The sequence below is a fragment of the Schistocerca cancellata genome, chromosome 4 (genome assembly GCF_023864275.1).
Source record: "Schistocerca cancellata isolate TAMUIC-IGC-003103 chromosome 4, iqSchCanc2.1, whole genome shotgun sequence".
Classification (NCBI taxonomy): Eukaryota; Metazoa; Arthropoda; class Insecta; order Orthoptera; family Acrididae; genus Schistocerca; species Schistocerca cancellata.
In genome coordinates, this window is record NC_064629.1 from 95,616,654 (window position 1) to 95,630,736 (window position 14,083).

Below are 14,083 nucleotides of genomic sequence, written 5' to 3' on the forward strand. Positions count from 1 at the left end.
ATCTTACCCGCATGGCTGTAACGGATCGTGCAGCCACGTCTCGATCCCTGAGTCAACAGATGGGGACGTTTGTAAGACATCAACCATCTTCACGAACAGTTCGACGACGTTTGCAGCAGCATGGGCGATCAGCTCGGAGGCCATGGCTGCGGTTACCCTTGACGCTGCATCACAGACAGGAGCGCCTGCGATGGTGTACTCAACGACGAACCTCGGTGCACGAATGGCAAAACGTCATTTTTTCGGATGAATCGAGGTTCTGTTTACAGCATCATGATGGTCGCATCCGTGTTTGGCAACATCGCGGTGAACGCTCATTAGATGCGTGTATTCGTCATCGCCATACTGGCGTATCGGCTGGCGTGATGGTACGAGGTGCCATTGGTTACACGTCTCGGTCACCTCTTCTTCGTATTGACGGCACTTTGAACAGTGGACGTTACATTTAAGATGTGTTACGACCCGTGGCTCTGCCCTTCATTCGATCCCTGTGAAACCCTACATTCCAGCAGGATAATGTACGACCGCCTGTTGCAGGTCCTGTATGAGCCTTTTTGGATACAGAAAATGTTCGACTGCTGCCCCTGGCCAGCACACTCTCCAGATATCTCACCAATTGAAAACGTCTGGTCAATGGTGGCCGAGCAACTGGCTCGTCACAATACGCCAGTCACTACTCTTAATGAACGGTGGTATCGTGTTGAAGCTGCATAGGCAGCTGTACCTGTACTCGCCATCCAAGCTCTGTTTAACTCAGTGCCCAGGCGTATGAAGGCCGTTATTATGGCCAGAGGAGTTTGTTCTGGGTACTGATTTTACAGGATCTATGCACCTAAATTGCGTGAAAATGTAATCACACGTCAGTTCTAGTGTAATGTATTTGTCCAATGAATACACGTTTATCATCTGCAGTTCTTCTTGGTGTAGCAATTTCAATGGCCAGTAGTGTAGGAACCCCCATTTTGTATTACATATTCGTGTAGTACGTAAAGAAATATGAATCTTTTGGCTGGATCACTTTTTTCACTTTGTGATAGATGGCGCTGTAATAGTCACAATCGTATAAGTACGTGGTATCAGGTTACATTCCGCCAGTGCGGACGGTATTTGCTTCGTGATACATTACACGTGTAAAAATCGACCGTTTACCAATTGCGGAAAAGGTCGATATTGTGTTGCTGTATGGCTATTGTGATCAAAATGCCCAACGGGCGTGTGCTATGTATGCTGCTCGGTATCCTGGACGACATCATCCAAGTGTCCGGACTGTTCACCGGATAGTTACGTTATTTAGGAAACAGGAAGTGTTCAGCCACATGTGAAAAGTCAACCACGACCTGCAACAAATGGTAATGCCCAAGTAGATGTCTTAGCCACTGTCGCGGCTAATCCGCACATCAGTAGCAGATAAATTGCGCGAGAATCTGGAATCTCAAAAACGTCGGTGTTGAGAATGCTATATCAACATCGATTGCACCCGCACCACATTTCTATTCACAAGGAATTGCATGGCGACGACTTTGAACGTCGTGTACAGTTCTGCCACTGGGCACAAGAGAAATTACGGGACGATGACAGATTTTTTGCTCGCGTTCTATTTAGCGACGAAGCGCCATTCACCAACAGCGGTAACGTAAACTGGCATAATATGCACTATTGGGCAACGGAAAATCCACGATGGCTGCGACAAGTGGAAGATCAGCGATCTTGGCGGATTAATGTATGGTGGGGCATTATGGGAGGAAGGATAATTGGCTCACATTTTATCGACAGCAACGTAAATGGTGCAATGTATGCTGATTTCGTAAGTTATGTTCTACCGATGTTACTACAAGATGTTTCACTGCGTGACTGAATGGCGATGTACTTCCAAGATGATAGATGTCCGGCACATAGGTCGCCTGCGGTTGAAGCGGTATTGAATAGCATATTTCATGACAGGTGGATTGGTCGTCGAAGCACCATGGGCCGCACGTTCACCGGATCTGACGTCCCCGAATTTCTTTCTGTGGGGAAAGTTGAAGGATATTTGGTATCGTGATCCACCGACAACGCCTGACAACATGCGTCAGCATATTGTCAATGCATGTGCGATCATTATGTTAGGCGAACTACTCGCTGTTGAGAGGAATGTCGTTACATGTATTGCCAAATGCACTGAAGTTGACGGACATCATTTTGAGCATTTATTGCATTAATGTGGTATTTACAGGTAATCACGCTGTAACAGCATGCGTTTTCAGAAATGATAAGTTCACAAAGGTACATGTATCACATTGGAACAACCGAAATAAAATCTTCATACGTACCTGCGTTCTGTATTTTAATTTAAAAAACCTACCTGTTACCAACTGATCGTCTAAAATTGTGAGCCATATGTTTGTGACTATTACAACGCCATCTATCACAAAGCGAAAAAAGTGCTCCAACTAATACATTCATATTTCTTTACGTATTACAGGAATATGTAATAAAAATGGGGGTTCCTATTTAAAAAAACGCAGTTCATATCCATTTGACCTATGGCAGTGCCATCTAGCGGGCCAACCAAAGCGCCATCTGGTTTCCTCCTTCAAGCTAGACAAGTTACGTTCTTTGTAGTTTTTTCGTTTGACGCTTATTTCGTGAGATATTTGGCCCGGTCACTATCAATTGACCACCCTGTGTAACGCTCACAGATGACTCCTACATCACAAAAACACACCACACAGTAGCCTATCTGTTTACATAAGCTGGACATATTTAAACATTGAAAATCTACCTTAATCAACGTTTATGATACAATTGGAAGATAGCATTGCAAGGATAACACTTGTATAATGTGTTACAGCCGCTTGATGTTTCTTATCTCGGGATCATGCGATAAGAGTGTAAACAATTCTTTTTCACATTTAAAGTTAGCTACTTTGTTAATAGCCTTTAAGAATAGTACCGATTATAAGACTGATATATACTTACAACTGAAACAAACTTTTAACTATCACAATCCTCTCCACACGTTCTTAGTACTGCATGTATGATAGGAATGTTAAGTCTGCTATACTTTACTTTATTGTTGTTGTGGCGCGTGCATGCCGCAAACGCGACAGGCGCAGAAGCGTACAGACCCAGGAAGACGAGGAAAGTAGGAAGCAAGCAATGAAGGAAGGGGGAGGGGGGTGTAGCGCGCAGGCCTCAAACCGCAGCACCCATCAAAACCCACACGCAGTACAATCTTAGCAACAGAAAAGCACTGCTGTATGAGGGAGGGAGGGGTTGGAAACATGTACCCTGGGCAGTGACAGAGTGGAACCTCAAGTGATAGACCATACCATCAAACTAAAAAGTATGTACAGACCCTCGCTTGTAGATTATTAAAGCCTTGAGGTATAATTATTCACAACAGCTGCGTATAATAGCATAGAACGCCAATATTATATAATCAGCATGGTGAAACAAAAAAGACCCACAGTTAGAGCATGACAAGTAGAGAAATGTCCTTCAGTTGGACACATTTTACCTCATAGAACTTGCTATAGACAGGGGAAAGCCATACTCTGCTATGGAGAGCTGTGCGTACATAGGTGTGAACCAAGTTGTACTACAACACAGAAAAATATTTAGATATGTATGACAGACTAGTTGTCACATAAATACGATTATGTAACCTACCACAACAAAAATGTGTAGTACATGTTATTTACATTATACAGGCAGCAACATGGCTGCTTTTTAAGGTTGTATTATACAGGATTAAAGATATATTTAAGAATAGAGGTCTCAGCGAAGGTACAGCTTCGTGTGCAGATATTTCTGCAATGGCTAACTGTAGGAGTCCAGCCAAAGGTCCAACATAGAAATACCATCAGTTTTGTGTAAAAAGTCTCAGGCATTAAAGAAAAACATGAAAGTACAATAATTTAAGATAGAAAGTTACTGCGGATCTTTAGGCTGGGAGATAAGAGAGGTAATCGTAATATCATAATGCATATAATATTATGGACACAAGGGGCGACGCATGCTCTAACATGATGATGTAGCATGAGCATGTCTACACGAATGAAAACTCATTTTTTAAAACATGGCACTTGACAGCCAGAAATATGTAAGAACGTGATAACAAAGCTATAACCATACCTTACTCTGTAAATCTAGGGTACGCACTTATTACACTGAAATACAAATAAGGAGAGAGACCCATGCTAAAATGAGAACCACAAAGCCGGCTGTTGTGACTGAGCGGTTCTAGGCGCTTCAGTCCGGAACCGCGCTGCCGCTACGGTCGCAGGTTTGAACCCTGCCTCGGGCATGGATGTGTGCGATGTCCTTAGGTTAGTTAGGTTTAAGTAGTTCTAAGTTCTAGGGGACTGATGACCTCAGAAGTTAAGTCCCATAGTGCTCAGAGCCATATGAACCATTTTTTTTGTAATAACGTAACAGAATGCCCTTCAAAACAAACACGTCACTTGTGAAGGAATTTGTGACCACCTAAGATAACACAAGTATAGAACTGTCTTTTCCTTGAACAGAGTTTGAACTCATAACAGTTTCTGTATATAGATGTAAGTAATACTCTGTTATGGAGGGTGTGACCCAACGTTTTTTTTCTGCGCTTTGCCTACAAGAACAAAAACGTGGAGTACACATTATTTATGTCATGTACTTAATCTTGTACTATGTAGCTAAATATCTTAGCCTCCTATTGTTAAAATAACTTAATACTCATATATATACATATTACCGTGACAACTGCAATAAATCTAATCTATTTTTAACGTAAGCCAGTAATTCCAGACCACGTTAACATAAGAACAGAAACAAGGCAGTAGTTCACTTATAAGTTTTGTTTGTGTATAAACACAGCTGCAATTCTCTATAACTACTGCAAAATTATTTTTCAGCGTTCGAGTTACACAAGTTAAGAGCAAAGTAACTGCCGACACACAGATTATATTATGTACACAAGAAACTAAATATGTGTCTCTGAGCGAAACATATTATATCTTTGAGTGAAGATCCTAGTAGCATGCCATATTTGTATAGTACATGATGGATGCCGAAGATTTATCGTGACAGTCGATAAATATTTATATTTATAGCGAAAATTGAGTGATTTGTAACCAACTGGCAATCACAAGGAAAGCTGCCAGGTGAATACCAATTACAAAGCAGCCCATAGTGTCACAGTAAATAACACAATTCATTTCTCAAAACAGTTTACTGTATAAACATTACTTATAGCGATGAATGGAAGTCTTTTCACCTAGGATTTAGTCACAGAGCCAATAGCCAGCATCACGAATGGAAACAGCGAAGTAACTTTCAGCTGCACCATCTGACTGTGTAATGGTTCGAAAAGAAGTTAATTGAATAAACGTTCAAAACAGTGTCCGTTTTCAGTTTTCTGTATTTATATGCAAGATATATTCTAATACTAACCATGGGATTTAGAGGTATGACCTACAGAATCTGATGAATTGCAAAACCATACTCCCCTTTCCCTCCTCCAAACACTTATTTTAAGCAACAAATCTAATCTCTTCATGGAGGCACTGCAAGACGTCGTTTGCTTTAATCATAAATATATGTCCGAGTGATGCAAAATGTTATTATTTTTACGCAAAGAAAAGTATTATCTTCTCAATAATCTAAAAATTGTGAACTATACCCTTAATTTTTGTGTATGAATTAGTGAATTTGCTCATGGCACTTTTGTTGTCCATGCCTGCGGTCACCCCTCTCAATAATCAAATTAATTAATTTAATAAGATTGAAACTTAAATTGAACGAGAATAGTGACGTATTTAAGTTTACAAAATAATAAAAAGTTTTATTACTGCTCTTGTAAGAACAGCTAGCTGATAAATCACACACAAAAATGACAAAACAAATCAGGAAAGGAATGGTACTTCATTGGCAAAGCATTTGGGTGGAAGCTATACAAATTGCCCCCTGAATTAATTTCTTTTACAACACAATCTGACTTTGTTTACATCAATGCACTCTGAGGCCCAACTGTGTTCAAATGAAATCAACTATCACCAACAATACCACAAACTATGCTTCACCTGAGAACAGGGAGCTGTGAATATAATTTACCAACAACACACCGGTGTATCTTATCCTTTCACTCTGATTCAAGCGGCAGCAGAAAACAGCGCGATGTTGACGAGGCGCGGTGCGCTGTGGCATCTGTAATGTTCTCACTCGTCCACGAAAATTTGAAAACAATGCGGTCTGGCTTTCTGATTATCACGACACGCGAAGCTTTCCTATCAGAAGCATGAAATTCCAGAAGATTTGAGTGTAAGGGGCACCCATTCGCTTATCTGGCAAAACCAATTTGACGCACAGGCACGACAATGCATGCTGGAATTGTGACACTTCAGATGGCTGACTCAGGATGAAGAAGTTCACTTTTGTGACACACGATATGTTCAAGAAGACATGCAGTACCACTGTCGGTACAGTTGGAAACTGCCACTGGCTCTTAGTGCATGACAAGATACAGACCTCAAGTCTCCCCCACTAGGGAAACACCTGAAGTTTTCCACCAGGAGAGGACCAGAAGACGAAGCTGGCGAAGAATCACAACCACTTTCCACCAAGCCTCGGTATGGGAGCTGAATTAGCAAAAACGAAACCACTCCCACAGCGCACAAATCATTCGATCTATCTTCTTTTTACTTAATCCCCTCTTGACTCTTTTGTTGGCCTGGTAGGCAATCCAGACACAGCACTGGGGTTCTCACACTGGGGGAGCAAGCCTCCACTTCTGAGAGAAGTCCCTCAGCGACTCCAAATTCCTCTTGTCTGAAAAAAGAATATTTTAGATTAGGGAGGCGTCGTTGTCACAGAGAGCATGGTCACGTTTTGGCAAAAAACATCTACCTAGATGGTACCATAGTCCCTCACTTATGGAGAGATCTTATCTTTCCAGGCCAACCAGTTCCAATTTCTGGAAGAAGGTTGTTAAGCTTCTCAGTCAGCCATACCCGTGAAATATGCCCAGCTTCTAACATGGGAACGCCTGGAATTTGATGACCTTTTCACCATTTTTACAAAGGCTCAGTTTAGAGCAGTCTGTCTTAAATAACTTCTTCCACCCACTTTCCACCATCCGGCCGCCTTCGCGACGGACTGCTGCCTGGCCCAGTAAAAATGTTTTGCGAGCCAACCCCCTTCTGTCCAACCCCAAAGGGGAAGGAGGAGAGGGCTTCAGCCAGAAGTCCCTTTGCAGGTACGATCCACTGAGCGCTGCTTCCCAGAATCAGTCACATGACCAGGTCGCCGCACTCAATATTTATGGCCTACAATTCATCTCTCTCCCTGTTCTCTGTCGCCTCCACTAAGGCCCCCTCAGGTACACGTTCTCTACTGGTTACACATGCAGTTATAAGAACATTCTGCCCATAATTTCCCGGTGCAAAAAATGTCACAAACCACACACACCAAATGTAGTACTGGGAAACAGAAAGATCATGACCTAAAATATGACTGACAATGTTGTAAAAGGGAGCGAGTGACATGCCACCTCTCACTACCTCCCTTACCCAATAATTTCTCCTTGGGAGGTGTCACACTTCAGTAAAGTGGTTAGTATGATATGGAGGAGAAGAAATTATAACACTTTTAACTGGGTCTTCGAGAATGACATTCTGGACCATGGTACATTTGCTAACCGAAAACCAAACATATCACACCTGTCCTGATCTCATTCAACCAGGGGTCTTACACACACTCACTGCTGCATGCTTGCAATTTTTTTGTGATTTGTGGGGGGTCAGAATTGTTGCTGTGGACCCACAGGTCTTTTACATACATCCCTGACTCTAAATACAATGATTGCATGGTTAAAAGGGCATGAAGACAATTAACTAACCCATTCACACCGAAGCTGAGATCAGAGTTGATCGGTTTCCCTAACCGCAATACAGTATCGGTGCGCATTGAGCATTCTCTGCTTCAGATATTTTCTTACCCCTGCCCAAGTATTGACAGTGATTCAATTTTCCATAGAGACAAATAACATGAGAAATTATATCCAAGCATTCAGCAAATCTAGGCAAGTCATGTGTGTGTTCTCGTGACGTGTGTCATCTTTTACCCTGATTTCATAGTAAGCTGATATTCTCTTCTTTTGGTACAATAATGCAAATGGTGTTAACACAAAATAAACAACATTTCAATGAAATGTGAAACATAGTGACACTTTACACAAATGGAAGAGACAAAATAAAAACATGAGTCAGTTTCTAAAAGCGGTTTTAATATTAGTTTATTTGTTTTGTATGCTCTTCTGTCAACCTTAAATTTTAGATGAGAGTGACCTTGGAGCCCAGTACATCTGCAAATGGTGTTCTCCCTCACGACAAACATACAGTATTAGGAAAGAAAAGTGAAAAATTGCATTTGAGCTATTGAGCTAATAAAATAAATAGAGCAAGGCACACGAAAATAAGAATTAAAAAAAAAAACACAGATTTATTTTAAGTCTCCTTCTGCTGCATTCTCAAGGGTCCTTAGGGAGTTCAAAAATTTACATTAGACACACAAATAAACACAGCACTGCACTCATGGGATAAGTAACAGTTTGGACGTGACAGTTTGGACGTGGCAGCTGTAGACGGTGAGTTGGTGCTAAGAGAAGCATTACCCCTTTGCATAACAGCATCAGTGGCGGCAGCAGTGTTTGTGGTAGGACCTGTGTCCAGTCTATGGCGGCGACCGTCTTCAGACGTCAGTCGCTTGGTCCGGTGCTCTCTAATCCTTCCTTTCTCGTCGGCATAGGTGTTACATTCAGGTCCAGTCCCTCAAGACTCTTGCATCAAACATCGGTGGCCCCAGGTGGTTGCGTGACGTTGGGGGGAGCCTCTGTAACGGGCTGGCTGCAGGCGAGGCACCCCTGCTGTAGCTTTCAGCTGCAGCACGTGGAATTCATTTCAGTCTCTGTTGGCATGAGTGAAAGGAGTGAGCAGTACTCAGCGCGCCCCTCTTTCATCTTTGAGCTGCTCCAGTCACGTGAGTCGGCTGCCTGCACTCTCGCGTTAGAGGGGGGGGGGGGAGGGGAGGGGAGGGAGACAGGGCACCTATAGCTGACAGCTGCTGATGTGGCTATGGGTTAACATCACGTCGGCTGGTCGCTCGCCCGGCGTGGTCGCCCTGCCGTGACGTCACACCGGCAGCTGCGCCTGAAGTTACTTGATGTCCAGTCATGGTCTGCTTCTCGCTCGCCGTTTGGAATGCCGTAGTCCTCTGCACAATCATTAGCACATATTCTAGTGCTGCGTTATTACAATGTGCGAATGGCTTACGCGCTGTCAGGCTGGACTAGCACTTGCATGGATGACCATCCGGTCTGCCGAGTGCTGTTGGCAAGCGGGATGCACTCAGCTCTCTTGAGGCAAACTATGGAGCTACTTGACTGAGAAGTAGCGGCCCCGGTCTCGTAAACTGACATACGGCGAAAAGAGCGGTGTGCTGACCACATGCCCCTCCATAGCCGCATCCAGTGACGCCTGTGGGGTTTAGGGTGACACGGCGGCAGAGCGGTACCTTTGCGCCTTTATGACGTGTTCAAGCGGAGTTTAGTCTAGTTTTTCGTTATTACAGTGAATGTTTACAAAAGTACATACACAGAAAATCATCACAAAAATATGAACTCTTTGTAGCTGAAACATTACAATATGATTAACGTAAAAAATAATGTGCCTTCTGCTTTCATTCATTTAAACAACGTTTTTACTAAGGTTCTTTCGAAGAAACTCGCAGTTCACCGATAATTAATCGCTTATCTAAAAGATATAAACTAATCATTTTCCAGTGATGAAGCCCTGTATGTCGGTGTTTTGTTAGTTTCCCAGCACCACGTATGCGCCCCAATGGGCTAAGCCGGCATAGCCTTCACATTCATACTTCAAGCACTCTCACATCATGCTACACTTACTTCTAATTATATTGTACTTATTACCAAGTCTAGCTACCTCTAACCCTCTTTCTACTTTACGCTAATCTGGACTTCGGTACTTCTCCTGATGCCAACTTACTGGATGCTGACGCTCATGCAGAATCTGGGCTGAATACCGCTCTCCGGCATCTGTACGCTCCTTACTGTATGTTGTCAGGATAGATCAGACCTCGGCACGAATTCACCTTTTCCTCTGAAACTGACCAATAATTCTTAGAACTCGACGTACAGCTATCATCAAAAAACAGGATTTTTGGATAACTTATGTTTTTTTCATTTTCTTTTTTTTCTTTTTTTCTCGTCCCATTCGCCATTTCCTTCCCCTTCATCTAAAAACATACTAACGTGTCTCGCACTCCACGTGCTCACGTCACGTAATACAAACTTCGCCGATGACGAGCTCTGGCGCTGGTGATTCACAGTCGAAATACCACATGGCAAACATCATCGTACTACAGGCGGTAATCCATAAGCGATAATCACAGACGAAAACGTACCACCAGCGACAAATATAGCACTAAGGCTGGTAGTCCGTGTGTGTGATCTTGGAGATGTGTTCATTCGGTCACCACACTCTAGATGATCGATTTCCGGTGTTTTTAACACACATTTATTACAACACTTTACTTTCAATTTTTATTGTGTGTTCCACATGTATGTGTTTACAGTAGTTAGTGTTACCAACTGTCGTTGAGTGTTTATCTTTCGTCTTTTGTTTGGGCTGTGTGCTTGATGATGATGATGTTTCGGTTTGTGGGGCGCTCAACAGCGTGGTTATCAGCGCCCGTACAATTACCCAATCTTTGCTCAGTCCAATTGCGCCACTTTCCTGGATGATGATGAAATGATGAGGAGAACACAAACACCCAGTCATCTCGAGGCAGGTGAAAATCCCTGACCCCGCCGGGAATCGAACCCGGGACCCCGTGCTCGGGAAGCGAGAACGCTACCGCGAGACCACGAGCGGCGGACAAGGGCTGTGTGCTTGGTTTGATACTTTCATTTGTGTGTTTGTGTGTGTGTGTGTGTGTGTGTGTGTGTATGTGTGTGTGTGTGTGTGTGTGCATGAAACTGTTTTTGCGTTTTTGTTATGTGTGAGTGCGTCATTCCTTATGAGAGTGCTTTTCCTAATGTGTGAATGAATGTGTTGTTCTTTATGTGAGTGGAAATTTGTATGAGTTGAAACGTCCCCTTAGAACAATTTATACACGACTGTGCTTAAACTGACACACAATAATTTTAGCGCAACGCAATCTATCAAAAATCCCTACAAAAGAATGGCCCTGACAAACATTAAACTATACCTTTCACAAATCACTTACCTCACAAAAATCTTCGTTACTCGAACTACTGCAATACAGCGAGCGCCACTATTGCCAGCTAAATAAAAGATTCAAACTACAGAAGGCACTAACTACTGATAGGCATAGTTAGCAATTGAAAGATGATAATAGAGAACAAACAATGTATTTACCTTAATAGTCATAATATATATAGCAGTTCAGACATCCATTCTGTACTCAAAAATCCGCCATCTCATTTCCCACATCCACCACTGCTGGCGGCTCACCTCCAACTGCGCAACGCTATGTGCTGTTAACATCCAGCTGCCCAACACTACAATGGCTGACAACAATGCAAACTGGCCACAGACTGCACACAGCACAGCCAGCGATTTTCATACAGAGAGCGCTACGTGGTGGCGGCGTTACCAATATAAGAACCTAAACAGCCTACTTACAGAGTTCAATATTTAAAACTTCATTCTTCTCTTAGTATATACTCTCCTAGTTACTTGCAGATTAGGGGCTCACTTTGTGCACACTCGATGTGAACACCAAGTAAGCTCGATTTTCCATAGCACTGTAATTAATAAATGCGTTGTGGAGATTTACACGGTAACACCAGTGATTAACTTAATTACTTTCATCTATGTTCTCCGAATTACTAATCTTACCACTGGCATACTTTAAATTAATGTGTGAAAAACTGAAGTAAATTAACCGAAAAGAGGCTGGAAATCGAATTGTGTAACGTACGCTCGTGACTGATCATTAGTCTCGTAGAAACTGACGTTGAAATATGGAAATAAACATCCGAAAGGAATAATACTTCGTGAAAAAAAATTATTTTATTGTTACCCACTACATACGAAATTTCCGCTCGAATTTTCCTCACTCGGCTTCAGGAGATTTCTTAGTTTGGTTTTCCGCAGCCACAGTTTGGTTCCTGAACATCTAGAAGTACGACTAACTTAATATACTGTGCATGATAACTCCAAGAAAACTGCACATCACAATTGCAATCTCTTTTTCCTAAATTTCTACCAAATGGAAAAAGTGTGGTTCAATATCTATACCTTCTGTGTGGCAGTACTGAAACGTGTTTGATTTAGTTCCAGCGCTCCAAAATGAGTCGATTGGACATGATGTTTTGCGCATGTAATACGCATAAATAATTCCCTGTCTATTTGAATGGTAAAAAGTGTATATTTGTTCCTACTCTTTTTGCTTTATACTAAGGACCTTTGAAATATTGTCCAATAATCCGTGTATTAACGTAAAACGTCATCCCCAAGGCTGATTTCTTTTCTTACTAGATGTAACTCGAAAGACGTTAGGCGTGATAGAAACATAGCTTTATTACGTAGATCACTCTACAGCGTCTCGTCTCTCACCAGGTCGGCCATAATAAGTAGGAAACTGCTGCGAGCGCGTGTCTGGTCGATTTGAGTCAAGTCGAGAAACGGCAATTTTTTAGTTTATCATGACGCTGTACGCCATGAGGTGACTTGGCATATCCGTACCCAGTCCCTGTGCTGTCGCTGGGGAACCGCCGCTTACAATCCAATGGCAAATCCTCATGTTGCGTCAGGCGTGTAAGTTCCTCGCAGCTCCGAATTCACCTGTATACTATACTGCTGCTCGTCCACGTCTGGAATGCCTTTTCTCCAGTCATCCACTAGCAACTAGGCCGTCTGGAATCCGTGTATTCACTGGAGTCACTTGATGTGAACCATGTACAACCACAAATCCACAAATCCAGGGTTTCAGCCGCTTGCCACCATATTTACTGCAGAGGCCCAGAGTAACTTTAAATTTGGTGCAGCTCAGGAGATATTGCAATCCTGTATCTGTTTTCAATATATTATTTTATAACGTTTTGATTGAGCACCACAACTCCACTGGTGTCTTTACGGATGGGTCCAAACATGGGGACTACGTTAGTTGCTCTGTTGCTTCCCGTGATTGTGTCCTCAACGTCCGACTGCCTCGGGACGTAACTGTCTTTGTCGGGGAATTATATGCCGATCTTTCGGACACTGGAACAGATAAGATGTGCTTCGAGTTTTAAATTCCTAGTCTTTTCCGATTCTCTGAGTGCTCTTCAATCTGTCCAACGCTTGTACCCAGCAGATAAGGTACTCCACAATATCCAAGGACGCCCACCTCCAACTACACCGGCTGGGGAAGGAGGTGTCTTTCAGCTGGGTACCAGGGTACATGGGTATTGCGGGGAATGAAAGGGCGGATGTAGCAGCCAAGAGGCGTGTTGTGATTCTCAGTTATTCCAGTGTGCCATCCCCCTGCATGCTATCACCTCGCTACTCAGGTACGAAGTCATAATTCGATGGGAAGACGAGTGGCTGAAAGTGACCGATAACAAGCTGAGTCTAGTTAAGCCCCCGACCCAGCCGTGGCGTCCGTCCCTTCAGCCCGTATGACGGGATTAGGTCCTCCACACTCGTCTTCTAATACGCCACTTTTTCTGACGAATGGTTTCTTGCTCTGGCGCGACGACACTCCAGTGCCTGGTGTTCGCGATGTACACTGCTCTGTACGTCACATTTTATTAGACTATTTTATTTTCGGACAGGAGGGCAGCGGCAGATTTGCCGGAAGATCCGCACTCTATTTTAAGTGACGTGGAAACGAGTGTGGCGTGGCTTTTACGGTTATTGTGACGCGTCCAGCTTGTTTCCGAAAATTTTAGGGAGTTGTTTTTAATTTTTTGAAAGGGTGACTTGCTCACCCGTAATTTTTTGTTAAGTGGTCAGCCAGTTACATTTCTTCGTGTCTTTCTTTTAGCTCTTCCGTTGTGTAGCACCTTCCATCCTTTCTCAGTTGTCTTCAGGCG